Here is a 15,383-nt window from a genome sequence, read left to right on the forward strand (position 1 = left end):
CGCCCAGCTTGTCATTCCTGGGCAGATAAAAACAGAACTCTCAATAGCAATTAATTGTGTAGACTTGTATATTTCATTCATTTGATCAACATCTATGAAGAGCTCAAGGCTTGCTAGACCCTCTAAAGCATTGAGGCTCCAGAGAAGAGACCATTCCTTGCCCTAGATGAAGGCCTTTAGGACATAAAGAAGAGCAACCCAATGGTTACTAAATAGTGTGCTTAGAATTATGGATAGTGGTGAACACGAGAACATATGAAAACCCTCGAAGGTCTCTAACCCTACCTAATCCAGTGGGGAGAAGGGAAGGGTACAAGAAAATCTTTCTGAAGGTGCTAGTTTCTGATAACTCCTTAAATGGTAAGGAAGGTTACATAATGAAAGGGTAAGGAAGGTCTTAGCCTCTAACAAAATAAGAACAATGTCCGTTTGATTAATCAATAAATTGAAAGTAAAATGAAATGATGTAAAATTAAAAGCACAATGATGAAAGAATAGATTTTAATTCTATTTCAAAGTAAAAATTAAGTGTAATCATTTCCTATGGTTGCCATAAAAATTGTCACAGACTTAATGGCTTAATACAATACAAATTTGATATCTTACGGTTGGGTTCTGTGGTTTAGAAGTCTGACATGAGTCTCACTAGAATAAAATCGAGGTATGGGCTGGGGTGCATCTCTTTCTGGAGGCCCTAGGAGATGATCTGTTTCCTTGCCTTTTTTCAACTTCTAGAGCTCATTTTCTGGCCTTGACCTCTTTCTCCACCTCCAAAGTCAACCACATAGCATCTCTCTGAAACTGCTGCCATCTTCACACCTCCTTCTTTGACTTTTCTTCAGCTCCGTCTTCCATTTTTAAGGAACTTGTGATTACATTGGGCCTACTAACCAAGATTATCTCTCAGTTTTATGGTCAGTTAATCGGTAAGCTCAAATCCAACAGCAACCCTAATTCTCTTTTGCCATGTTACCTAACACTCAAGTTTGGGAAAATTAGGATGTGAACGTTTTTGTAAATTTTCCTGAAGAAGCAAAGTGTTTCCAAAATCACAATGACAAGATGGTTCAGAGAATCTAAGGTATATGTGAATGTTAAGTAGAAGTATTTGGCTGGGTGCAGTGGCTCACGCCTGTAATCCTACCACTTTGGGAGGCTAAGGTGGGTGGATCGTTTGAGGTCAGCTCAAGACCAGCCTGGCCAACATGGTGAAACCCTGCCTCTACTAAAAATACAAAAATTAGCCAGGCATGGTGGCAGGTGCCTGTAGTCCCACTACTTGGGAGGCTGAGACAGGAGAATCACTTGAACCTGGGAGGTGGAGGTTGCAGTGAGCTGAGATTGTACCATTGCACTCCGACCTAGATGACAGAATGAGATTCTGTCAAAAGAAAGAAAGAAGAAAGAAAGGGAGGGAGGGAAGGAGGGAGGGAGGGAGGAAGGAAGGAAGGAAGGAAGGAAGGAAAGAAGGAAGATAAATTTTCCTTAGATTGTTTTTATTCTCTTCTACTGCCTTCATGCACCGAAGGAAGGATGAGATATAAAAGTGTATGTATGTTTAGTGTGGAATCAGCCTGGTAATGACCATAAAAGGCATAATTGGGATCCGAGCAGAACACCTCACAGTGGAAAGCTCTGGCCTCCATCGCCTCAGTCTACTGAAAAACACTGGCATTTAGTTTAAGTCCTTGTTTAAATGTGAATTTACTTGGAAAGGAGAGTTTTTAGCTATTTTTAGTCAGTGTGAGTGGATTACAAATATTTCTTCATAATCCATTTTGAAAGGAGGGAGAAAAGATAAAGATGACATGTTGGAAGCCTGAGGGAGGACTGAGAATGGCACAGGGAAGAGAAGCACGAGGCGGCAAAGGGACACGCAGTCGACTGCCCCGCTGTGCTTGTAACTGGTCTTAGACATAGTTATGCCACAGACGTTTGCCAAATCAAGACTTGTGCATTTTAACATGGCCTCTCACCTTGGCGCTCAGGAAATTACAATCCAGCTGAAAAAAAAGAGAGCATTCCGGAGTATACAGCGCATGAACTAAAGTGTCTGTAGAAGATGTATTTTCCTTCTCTGTCCCCAAAGTGTGAAACCTGAGGCATCTTTAACTAAGAAGGATTGCGGAGCACATGACTCTTTGCTCATAAAAAATCTTGGAAGAAACTTGTGCTATACTTTTGGCTCCAAGTTGCAGATGAAGCAGGAAATGTTAAAATATTCTGGACTCCTACACAAAGGCTCTCAGTCTAAAACAGAATAAGAAACTCTTTTGGAAAAGATAGGGATTAACAGCTGTAGGTTTTAAATGTGTGCACTCTCCTTAACTGACTCTTGAAAACGTCCCCAAGGCTCTGTCTTTGGGAGATGGAAAGAGATGAAGCCTTAGGCAGGCTGATGAACAGATACAAAGATACTTATGTTTGTCAGGAGCAAAAAGGAATCTATGAGTCACACAGAAAAGAAGGATTAAATACATAAAAGAGTTTTTTGCTTTTCTAGCAACTTTTTTTTTCCCCTTAGTGCAACAAATACTATTTTTTCAGTGTAGAGATGAAGAGCATGTTTACATGTGCAAAATTAAGTGATTTTCCAATTTATACCCCTCCTTCTCTTTCATTAAGGTCAAAATGCCTTCTAGCAGATGAATTGCTACTCTTTCAGACAAAAATATCTAGAGAATGTAAGTGTATAAACCTGAATTTTATAATGTTTCTGTGCCATTAGAGGCAAGGGTAAACTTCTAGTAAGTTATAGTTGTATACTACTGAAAAATACGGTAGCTTAAAAGTGAAAGCTCTTACCTTGGTTTTCCTTAAATTTACCAAATTTACTGAACTTTATCCAAAGCATTACACTATCAGCAAACTGTGTGACAGATGGTGGGGAAAATAAATTTTAAAAAAGTCTCGCAATTCTTATCTGTCTTCTAGCTTACAGTACTTATTGTTTTTAGTGGAAGATACACAGCAGTGTGCTTTAGTGCATAAGCAAATGTACACCGAATACCAAACATGCGATGCATACCTAAAGGAGGCTATGTCTGCTGCTTCATGGGATTATCAAAATGTGGGCAATGAGGTTGGTGGGCACGATGTAAAGGGCCTGCCAAGAAGAAACGAACTACCGGATCCCTTATCCAGAATGATTGGGACCAGAGGCGTTTCAGATTTTTTGAATTTTGCAATATTTGTGTTATACCAATTGAGCATTCCAAATTCAAAAATCCTAAATTCAAAATGCTCCATCACACGAATGTTCATTGCAGCATTGTTTACAATCGCAAAGACTTAGAACCAACCCAAATGCCCATCAATGATAGACTGGACAGGGAAAATGTGGCACATATACACCATGGAATATTATGCAGCCATAAAAAATGATGAGTTTGTGTCCTTTGTAGGGACATGGATGAACCTGGAAGCCATCATTCTCAGCAAACTGACACAAGAACAGAAAATCAAATACCTCATGTTCTCACTCATAGGCAGGTGTTGAACAATGAGAACACATGGACACAGGGAGGGAAGCATCACATACTGAGGTCTGTCAGAGGGAACTGGGGTCTGTGGGAGGGACAGTGGGGGGTAGGGAGTTGGGGAGAGATAAAATGGGGAGAAATGCCAGATATAGGTGATGGGGAGGAAGGCAGCAAACCACATTGCCATGTATGTACCTATGCAACAATCCTGCATGTTCTTCACATGTACCCCAAAACCTAAAACGCAATAAATTATATATGTATTAAAAAATGCTCCAATAAGGATTTCTTTTCAGCACCTTGCTGGCACTCAAACTGTTGCAGATTTTGGAGCATTTTTAACTGCAGACTTGGAGATTGGGATGTTCAGCCTGTATTACACACGGAAGCAAGGCCAAGCTCAGCTCCCACTTTGCTAAAGTGGGAACCATGTACTCCAGAATCCTTCAGTTTTCAGTTTCCCCCACTTAGGGGTTTTCATAGATTTAAGTGAGAAAGAAAATAATATTTCTGGTGGTGGCTGATGGCTGGAGCGGCCACCTCTCCTGTGTAAACACCTTAAGAGCCACTGTGTCCAGATTTGGACTCTGGCCAATAAGAGGTAAATTTACCCGGACTAGCCATGAAGGAAGTACAGTTGTAGTAAATAAGGACTTGATTAAGGAAGTAGAGTTTGAATCGATTGTCAGCTTAAAGGCGGAGAACAAGATGCTTACTAAAAAGCATCATTAGATAATTTGCTACAGGGAAAAGTTCTATTTCACACAATGACTAGGTGAATGATTTTCACATCCCTCTCTCAGCACTGACAAGAAGTATACCACACACAAATTATATCAATTGTACTTGCTTTTTTAATGTCTGAATTCCTTCCCCCATTTTCCCTTTGTGGGCAGAAACACCTTTGTATCCCCACTGCCTACCATGGTCCCTAGAGAGATGAAGAGACTGTTGATTAATATTACTGGATATAATAATCATGAGAATTACTGAAATTAAGGGCAAAATGTAACAAAAGAAAATCTGACAGTGGAATTTGTCCACATTCCCAAGACCGTCTAGGGAAGAGAACCCTTGTTCAATGCAACTATTCCAGGTCTCTGAAAGGAACTCTCAAATACCTAATATATTAAAGAGGTTAAAATAAAGAAAGAAAAGAGCTATATAATAATTACAGCCTGGAAATGTCATGAACTTTTTTGGGAGCCAGGTCACAGTCAGAGTTGTCTACGCAGAGGGGACATAATCAGTTGTGCACGCTATTGCAAATGTATTACGTGAACATTGGACCTGCAGTTTCTTACCAATTCCAAACTCAATAGTTGGCCTATTCATTTGGCTATGTACCATTACTTGTTGAACACATCCCATGATGACAGTTAGCACCCTTGCCTACCTCTATATTCACTGTTAAGGAGGATCCTTGGTGGTTCTGTTTGCTAAGGCGATTTTCCCGGCAAGCAGGAAACAAGTGCTCTAAGATAAATGAGCTTGATTTTAAGGTCAGGTACATCTTTTATAATTTGTAAATTGACTACATGGCACTAATCAATCTTTCATAGATTTGGTCAGCGTTACATAAATTTTACAAGGATTTAATAATAACCACCAACCGAAACAGCATTGCTCAGGATGTGCCAGTCAAAATGCTGGCATGTGCGTCCTCTAACTGACATCCTTGCCTCTAGTCTTCTTCTCTCTAACCCCTTTTTCTCTCCGATGCAAGAGTGACCATCCTAAAACATAAACCTAAATGTACCACCACGTCCCACTCCACAAGACCCTTTAATGCCATTTAATCACCTTCGAAAGAAAGTCTAAACAACCCTAAGTGATCTTTCCCTTACTACCTCTTCATCTCAATCCCAGATACTCCCTCCCCTTTCTCTATGTTCAGACATTGAGAAATTTAGTCTCCAATTAGAACATGTGCTCTGTCTCCCCTATCACTGGAGATCAGCAATTCTCACAGGGAGCAACTTTGCCTCTCAAGGGACATTTGGTAATGTCTAGAGACATTTTTCGGTTATCACAACTCAGAAGATGCTACTAGCATCTAGTGGATAAAGGCCAAGATGCTGCTGAACATCTGCGACGCATAGGATTGTACACCTATCACATCAAAGAATGAACCCGCCCAAATGTTAATAGTGCTGTGGTTGACAAGTTCTGTTTTAGATAAATGAATGATAGCAACCTCTGTGCAGCAAATGTTAAGGAAAATCCCTTTAAACAGTTCCTCTAAGACTGAGTTGGCAAACTGTGACCTAGAGGTCAAATCTGGCTCATTGCCTGCTTTTGTAAATAAAATGGTACTGGAACATGGCTATGCCCACTTGCTTATGTATGGCCATTTGATCTATGGCTGCTTTTGCAGCAGAGATAAGCGGTTGCAAAAGAGACAGTCCGGCCCACAAACCCTAAAATATTTTCTATCTGGCTGTTCACAGAAAAGAGTTACCAACTCGGCTGTAAAATGCCCCTACTATTCCCCTGATCCTAAGATTTCAGAAATTGTATACAGTTATGACTTGTACATGAGAAAGAAAATAAATTTTCCCAACTGCCACCCTATTTCTGTTTTGGAACAGTAAACATAAATATAGAATAACTTAAAAGTTATTTTCTGGGTGTCCATTTAGTCTTCTGGGAAAAGCATTTCCTGGAAACAAATGCTGAGCTTTGCTGGCAAGATATCATTAAAGAGAGGAGTTCAGGGCTTGGCAGGAGCAGATGTGGGGAGGGGTGGGGTGGAGTAGTGTAAGAAAAACTTGGCAATCAGATCTTAGTTTTTCCTCTCTAGACGTCTCTCCACTCAACATATTCTGAACACAGCCTGGCATACTCTCTGAAGTAGACTCTGTCATGTCTCAGTTTCAGGCACTTGCTAAAATTTGCATCCAGAGATGGTAAGAGACAGTGAGGCAAATGGCTGTTAGGAGGAGAATAGCTAATGTCTCAGGAACTTGTTTTGTTGTTGAATCTTTCCCTAACATTAGTAGACTGCTAATAAAATGAGAGGCATACAGAGGCTGCAATAGAATACGTGGCACTGGAAATGTCCGCTAGGGTTTCCCCATATGGGTATTGTTGGCAAATGCAGCAGTTGAGCAATACAGATATACTTCAGATGCATGAAATACCAATTCTGTATATAAGTTCTTTTTTATATAATAACCCTCAATTAATTGTGATCACCATGAAGGAAACGGGTTCCTTATTACCACATGTGTACGTACCCTTGTGCACATACATACAACACTGTGCTTCTTACTTACTGAGATATTCATAGTTTGAGTGGCATCCCAGGAACTACAGGAAAGGGAGAGGAATTTCTGTGACTGCCCACACAGGATATGTTTTCCCTGGGGGTAGAACAGAGGAAGGAACTGCTCCTGTAATTGGACTATCTACCTATCAAGCAAATCAAAATAGGGATCTTCCCAGATATCTCTGAAAAAGTCAGGTGTGCAAGCAGCCAGAGAGCTAAGGATTGTGAAATAAAACAGAGGTTGTCCTGAGAGCAAATGCCAATATCAGAAATGTGATCTGTAAGGATACTGCAAAGACTTCAAAACCCCCAAACAACACCTTTGTGCAAATTATTTTTAAAAAGTGTTTTCTTGATAGGAGTAACTCTGAAAACAGGACATGAAGCCTTGGACCAGCAACAAGGCTGGGAAATCAAACTTAGAAGGCCAGCAATGCTAAAGGGGAGCTTTTCCTAGGGAAAAAAATACAACTTGAATAAAACTGTATCAAATAATAATAGGAAGCCTAAATATACTATACTGTGAAAGAAATTCAATCAGTAGTCTAAAATCTTCTCCAGAAAGAAAAAAAAAGATATTTTACAGACAAATTTTTTAAAGGCTAACAAAGGTAATTATTTAATTATATATGTTTAAAATCCTATACAATAAAACGACAGTAACCAAGTCAAAAAAAATCTGTATCAAAGGCCTGGCATGGTGGCTCACGCCTGTAATCCCAGCACTTTGGGAGGCCAAGATGCGCGGATCACAAGGTCAGGAGTTCAAGACCAGCTGATCAACATAGTGAAACCATGTCTCTACTAAAAATACAAAAATTAGCCAGGGGTGGTGGCACGCACCTGTAATCACAGCTACTCAGGAGGCTGAGGCAGGAGAATCGCTTGAACCCAGGAGGCAAATGTTGCAGTGAACTGAGATTGTGCTATTGCACTCCAGCCTGGGTGACAGAGCAAGACCACGTCTCAAAAAAAAACTGCATAAAAAATACAAAGTATGTGAAGTCTATAATAATCAAGTTAATATGCATAATCTATAACTCCTAAAATAGAGTAAAAAAGAAAGTTATAAACAAGAAATTTATATGAGATAAAATATAAATGACCAATTTTGTATAAAGAGATGTATATTTACCTTCTCTAATAGAAAAATGTAAACTAATATTAAATATTATTTGGGGTCTATCTGTACTCGTTTTCTTTTTTAAAAAATTTCAATAGCTTCAGGGGAACCTGTGGTTTTTGGTTACATGGATGAACAGTATGGTGGTGAAGTCAAGGATTTTTAGTGCACCCATCACCCAAATAGTGTACACTGTACCCAAGAGATAGTTTTGCATCTCTCACTGCCACTATTCTCCCCCTTTCTGGGTCTCCAGTATCCATTTTTACCAGTCTGTATTGCTTTATATACCCATAGCTTAGGTACTACTTACAAGTGAGAACATGCAGCATTTGGGTTTTGATTCCTGAGTTAATTCACTTAGAATAATGGCTTTCAGTTCCACCCAAATTGCAGCAAAAGACATTGTTTCATTCTTGTTTATGGCTGAGTAGTATTCCATGGTGTGTATGTGTATATATACCACATTTTCTTTATCCAGTCATTGGTTGTTAAGCACTTAGTTTGATTCCATATCTTTGCAATTGTGAGTTGTGTCATCATAAACATATGCATGCAGGTGTCTTTGTGATATAGTGACTTATCTTCCTTTGGGTAGATACTCAGTAATGGGATTGCTGGATGAAATAGTAGATCGACTTATCGACTTTTAGTTCTTTAAGAAATCTCCATACTGCTTTCCATAGAGGTTGTACTAATTTACATTCTCACCAGCAGTGTATAAGCATTTCCTTTTCATCACATCCACACAAATATCTATTGTTTTGACTTTTTAATAATGGCTATTCTGGCTTGGTTAAGGTGGTTATCTCATTGTGGTTTTAATTTGCATTTCCCTGATTAATAGTGACACTGAGCATTTTTCCTTATGTTTGTTGGCCATCCGTATATCTTCTTTCGAGGAATGTCTACTCACATCCTTTGCCCACTTTTTAATAGGATTATTTGTTTTTGTCTTGCTGATTTGAGTTCCTTGTAGATTTTGGATATTAGTCCTTTGTTGGATGCATAGTTTGCAAATATTTTCTACCATTCTTTGGGTTTTCTGTTTCCTCAAATGATTCTTTTGCTATACAGAACCTTTTTAGTTTAATTAGGTCCCATTTGTTTATTTTTGGTTTTGTTGCATTTGCTTTGAGGTCTTAGTCATAAATTATTTGCCTCCTTCTTGTCCAGAAGAGATTTTCCTCGGTTTTCTTCTAGAGTTTTTAAGGTGTCAGGTTTTAGATTTAAGTCCATCTTTAGTTAATTTTTGTATACGGTGAGAGATAGGGATCCAGTTTTATTCTTCTACACGTGGCTATCCAATTTGCCTGGGACCATTTATAGAACAGCATGTCCTTTCCCCAGTTTATGTTTTTGTATGCATTGTCAAAGATCAGGTGGTTCTGGAAACCATCATTCTCAGCAAACTGACACAAGAACACAAAATCAAACACCGCATGTTCTCACTCATAGACGGGTGTTGAACAATGGGAACACATGGACACAGGGAGGGGAGCACTATACACTGGGGTCTGTTGCGGGGGGGACAGCGGCGGGTGGGGAGTTGGGGAGAGATAGCATGGGGAGAAACGCCACATATAGGTGAAGGGGAGGAAGGCAGCAAATCACACTGCCACGTGTGCACCTATGCAACAATCTTGCATGTTTTTCACATGTACCCCAAAACCTAAAATGCAATTAAAAAAAAAAGAAGATCAGGTGGTTCTAAGTATTGGCTTTATTTCTAGATTCTCTATTGTGTTTATGTATTCTATGTATCTACTTTTATACCAGTACTATACTGTTTTGATTCCTATAGTCTTACAGCATAATTTGAAGTCACACAATGCCTTCAGATTTGTTCATTTTGCTCAGAACCGCTTTGGCTATTTGGGCTCTTTTTTGGTTCCCTATTACATTTAGAATTAATTTTTCTAATTCTATGAAAAATTATGTTGGTATTTTGATAGAAATTGCACTGAATATGTAGATTGCTTTGGGCAGTATGGTCCCTATCATGATATCAATTCTTTCAGTCAGCGAGCATGGGATGTATTTCCATTTGTTTGTGTCATCTGTAATTTCTTTCAGCAGTGTTTTGTAGTTCTCCTTGTAGAGATCTTTCACGTCCTTGGTTAAATATATTACTAGGGTTTGTGTGTCTGTGTTTGTGCAGCTATTATAAAAGGGTCTGAACTCTTGATTTGATTCTCATCTTGGTCATTGTTGGTGTATAGCAGATCTGCTGATTTGTGTACATTGATTTTGTAACTTGAAACTTTATTGAATTCATTTATCAGATCTAGAAATCACTTGAAGGAGTCTTTAGGGTTTTCCAGGTATTACATTATATTTTGAGCAAAGAGAGATAGTCTGACTTCCTCTTTTCCAATATGGATGCTCTTTATTTCTTTCTCTTGCCTGATTGCTCTGGCTAGGACTCACTATATTGGGTAAAAGTGGTAAAAGTGGGCATTTTTGTCTTGTTCCAGTTCTACGGGGGAAATGCTCTCAAGTTTCCCCTATTCAATATGATCTTAGCTGTGGGTTTGTCATATACAACTTTTATTATTTTGAGGAATGTTCCTTCTATGCCTACTTTGTTAAGGGTTTTATCATAAAGGGATGCTAGATTATACTGAATGCTTTTTCCGTGTCTATTAAGGTGATCTTATGGCTTTTGTTTTAAATTCTACTTATGAGATGAATCACATTTATTGACTTGCATTGAACTATCTCTGCATCCCTGGTATGCAACCCACTTGATCATGGTAAAAACTTTTTCGGTTGTGCATTTGGATTCAGTTTGCTAGTATTCTGTTGAAGATTTCTTTTCATCTATATTCATCAGGGGTATTGGTTTGTAGTTTTCTTCTGTGTTATGTTCTTTCCGGGCTTTGGTATCGGAGCGATGCTGGCTCTGTAGAGTGAGCAAGAAAGGATTACCTCCTTCTTTTGGAATAGTTACTGTAAAATTGGTACAGATTCTTTGTCTGGTAGAATTGGGCTGTGAATTCGTCTGGCCCTGGGTGGTAGTGTTGTTGGCAGTTTTTAAATTACTGACTTAGTCTTACTGGTTGTCATTATTCTGTTCAGGATTTCTGTTTCTTCCTGAATCAGGCTAGGAGGTTGTATATTTCCAGGATTTATCCAATTCTTTTAGGTTTCCTAGCATGTGTGCAGAGGTATTCATAGTAGTCTCAAATAATCTTGCACATTTCTCTGGCATCAGTTGTAATGTTTCCATTTTTATTTTTAATTGAATTTATTTGAATATTTTCTTTTCTTGGATAATCTAGCAGTCTATCAACTTCGTTTATCTTTTCAGAGAAGGAGATTTTTGCTTCATTGGTCTTTTGTATTATTATTATTATAGATAGGGTCTTGCTGTGTTGCACAGGCTGGACTGCAGTGGCTTAATTGTGTTTTACTGCAGCCTCAACCTCCTGGGCTTAAGGGATTCTCCCACCTCAGCCTCCCAAGTAGCTGGGACTACAGGTACACACCACCGTGTCGGGCTAATTTTTGTTTTGTTTTTTTTTTTTTTTTTTGTAGAAAAAGGTTTTACCATGTTGCTCGGGCTGGTTTTGAACTTCTGAGCTCAAGCAATCCTCTGGCTCTCAGTGAAATGCACTGAGGAATTCTCAGGGTGAAAGGAGAGAGCCCCCACAACTCTCCTTTTAGGCCAGCAGGAAGGCAGTTTGCCTCTCAGTTATACCTCTTACCCAGTCTTCCAGCTATTCAGATCAGACAGGCGCCTCTTTTCATCTGCATGGGTGCTGATATTCGATGCACAGAGGGACTGCAACTCTACTTCTCATGCAAGCCTAAACCTGGAGGGCATGTCTATGGGGATGCAGTCACCCTACAGTGTTCCACAAAGGCTGTCTACAGATGCGCCCATACCAAGCTCCTATGGGAGAAGCTGCAGCTGTGTCTGTAGTGGTTAGCAAGAGGGAGAAGTCACCTTCTCTAACACCCTTCACAAGCACCAGGGGCTGCTGACTGTTGAGACAGAGCTGCAGACTTTCCCCATGGAGCCTAGCACTGCACCTGTGTCTCTGCTGAAAGAAATTTCCCACAAGTGGAAATTTCAGGGACTCAATGCCTGTATTCTAGTTTCTTTTGTTCCATGGGGCGCACCTTTAATGTGGTGTTCCCTCTCTTCTCCTAGGAGTAGCAGTCCTTGGGAGTCAGACAACTGTGAATCCTGCTGCTCCTCTGGGTCTGGGCACCCAGTGGGGCTGCTATACTTCAAGCTGGTTCAGGGGAGTGTCTGCAAGGGATCCAGTGACATGTGACCTGTCTTCTTGTCTCCCAGCACCAGGTCTGATGAAAATGGGAAGACAGCAATATAGACTCTGATATTTCCTTCGTTATAAATAGCCTTAGTGTGTTGGCTTTCTCAAATGCCAGCTGTGGTAGTAATGTACTGGTCACATGAACAGACCCTTCTCATATACTCCCCACTGCTAACTAAATTAGCTCCAGCACCGGGTAGAATTAAGGGCCTCCCCTGTGGCTTGGATTGCCCAGCTCCCCAGTAGGAGAGCAGATCATAGCAGCAGTCTCTCCTCTTCTCATGGTCTGCAAAGTCACAGTCATAGGCTGCTGCCTTCCACTTCTTTCAAAGGGTCAGTGGTTTCTTTCAGTTTTTCTGTTAAGTTCCTATGTTGTTTATTAGAAAAAAGTTCAGTGTGACTCTTGATACACCATTTTGTCTTTCCAAGTAGGAAAGGCATGCTAACATTGCCTACGATATGTCATCTTGGAAAAAGAATTAAAAATTATTTATATGAAATATCCAAAGAAGAGATCATCCCAAACTGTTCTACAGAAGGGGAAAAGAGAAACTTCCCAATGCCTTCTTTAGACAAATATAACATTAATGCCCAAACCAGAAAAGGAGAGCTGAAAAAAGAAAATCATGGGCAAATTTCTCTCTAAAATACAGATACAATAATCCTAAAAATAATAATATTAGCGAGCCAAACCCAGCAGTTAAAAAACACGTATAACATTATAACTGAATTGAGTTTATCCCAGAAATTCAAGGGTGGTTTAATAGTCTATAAATATCTTTTATAATATTAACAAATTAATGGAGAAAAACCATATGATCTCAACTTCACGGGAAAAAAAAACACTTGAAAAATATTCAACACCAATTCAAAATGTGAGATTTCGTTTGTTTGTTTTTTCTTTATTGTGCTTTAGGTTCTGGGGTACATGCGCAGATCATGCAGGATTGTTGCATAGGTACACACATGGCAATGTGGTTTGCTGCCTCCATCCCCCCATCAACTATATCTGGCATTTCTCCCCATGTTATCCTTCCCCAACCTCCCCATTCCCCTGCTGCCCCTCCCCTGGCCCCCACAACAGACCTCAGTGTGTGATGCTTCCCTCCCTGTGTCCATGTGTTCTCATTGTTCAACACCCACCTATGAGTGAGAACATGCAGTGCTTAATTTTCTGTTCTTGTGTCAGTTTGCTGAGAATGATGGTTTCCAGATTCATCCATGTCCCTACAAAGGACACAAACTCATCATTTTTTATGGCTGCATAGTATTCCATGGTATATATGTGCCACATTTTCCTTGTCCAGTCTATCATCGATGGACATTTGGGTTGGTTCCAGGCCTTTGCTATTGTGAACAGTGCTGCAATGAACATACACGTGCGTATGTCTTTATAACAAAACGATTTATCATCCTTTGGGTGTATACCCAGTAATGGGATTGCTGGGTCAAATGGAATTTCTATTTCTAGATCCTTGAGGAATTGCCACACTGTCTTCCACAATGGCTGAACTAATTTACACTCCCACCAACAGTGTAAAAGTGTTCCTATTTCTCCACATCATCTCTAGCATCTGTTGTCTCCAGATTTTTTAATGATCACCATTCTAACTGGTGTGAGGTGGTATCTCAATGTGGTTTTGATTTGCATTTCTCTAATGACCAGTGATGATGAGCAGTTTTTCATATGTTTGTTGGCCTCATATATGTCTTCTTTTGTAAAGTGTCTGTCTGTTCATATCCTTTGCCCACTTTTTGATGGGCTTGTTTTTTTCTTGTAAATCTGTTTTAGTTCTTTGTAGATTCTGGATATTAGCCCTTTGTCAGATGGGTAGATTGCAAAAATTTTTTCCCATTCTGTTGGTTGCCGGTCCACTCTAATGAGTGTTTCTTTTGCTGTACAGAAGCTCTGAAATTTAATTAAGTCCCATTTGTCTATTTTGGCTTTTGTTGCCAATGCTTTTGGTGTTTTAGTCATGAAGTCCTTGCCTATGCCTATGTCCTAAATGGTTTTGCCTCGGTTTTCTTCTAGGGTTTTTATGGTGTTAGGTCTTATGTTTAAGTCTTTAATCCATCTGGAGTTAATTTTAGTGTAAGGTGTCAGGAAGGGGTCCAGTTTCTCCATTCTGCACATAGCTAGCCAGTTTTCCCAACACCATTTATTAGACAGGAATCCTTTCCCCATTGCTTATTTTTGTCCAGTTTGTCAAAGATCAGATGGTTGTGATGTGTGGCATTGCCTCTGAGGCCTCTGTTCTGTTCCATTGGTCTATATCTCTGTTTTGGTGCCAGTACCATGCTGTTTTGATTACTGTAGCCTTGTAGTAGAGTTTGATGTCCAGTAGTGTGATGCCTCCCGCTTTGTTCTTTTTGCTTAGAATTGACTTGGTTATGCGGGCTCTCTTTTGGTTCCATATGAAGTTTAAGGTGGTTTTTTCCAGTTCTGTGAAGAAGGTCATTGGTAGCTTGATGGGGATAGCATTGAATCTGTAAATTACTTTGGGCAGTATGGCCATTTTCACAATATTGATTCTTCCTAACCATGAGCATGGAATGTTTCTGCATCTGTTTGTGTCCTCTCTTATTTCCTTGAGCGGTGGTTTGTAGTTCTCCTTGAAGAGGTCCTTTACATCCTTTGTTAGTTGTATTCCTAGGTATTTTATTCTCTTTGTAGCAATTGTGAATGGGAGTTCACTCATGATTTAGCTCTCTGTTAGTCTGTTATTGGTGTATAGGAATGTTTGTGATTTCTGCACATTGATTTTGTATCCTGAGACTTTGCTGAAGTTGCTTATCAGTTTAAGGAGATTTTGGGCTGAGATGATAGGGTCTTCTAAATATACAATCATGTTGTCTGCAAATAGAGACAATTTGACTTCCTCCTTTCCTAATTGAATACCCTTTATTTCTTTTTCTTACCTAATTGTTCTGGTGATATCCCCTTTATCATTTTTTATTGTAACTATTTGATCCTTCTCCCTTTTCTTTTTTATTAATCTGGCTAGATGTCTATTTTGTTGATCTTTTCAAAAAAGCAGTTCCTGGATTTATTGATTTTTGGAAGGATTTTTTGTGTCTCTATCTCATTCAGTACTGCTCTGATCTTAGTTATTTCTTGTCTTCTGCTAGCTTTTGAATTTTTTTGATCTTGCTCCTCTAGCTCTTTCAATTTTGATGATAGGGTGTCAACTTTAGATCTTTCTTCATTTCTCATGTGGGCA

Source organism: Aotus nancymaae, unplaced genomic scaffold, assembly GCF_030222135.1.
Source record: "Aotus nancymaae isolate 86718 unplaced genomic scaffold, 86718_ANA_hifiasm-v0.15.2.pri h1tg000011l, whole genome shotgun sequence".
In the NCBI taxonomy this organism is placed as follows: domain Eukaryota; kingdom Metazoa; phylum Chordata; class Mammalia; order Primates; family Aotidae; genus Aotus; species Aotus nancymaae.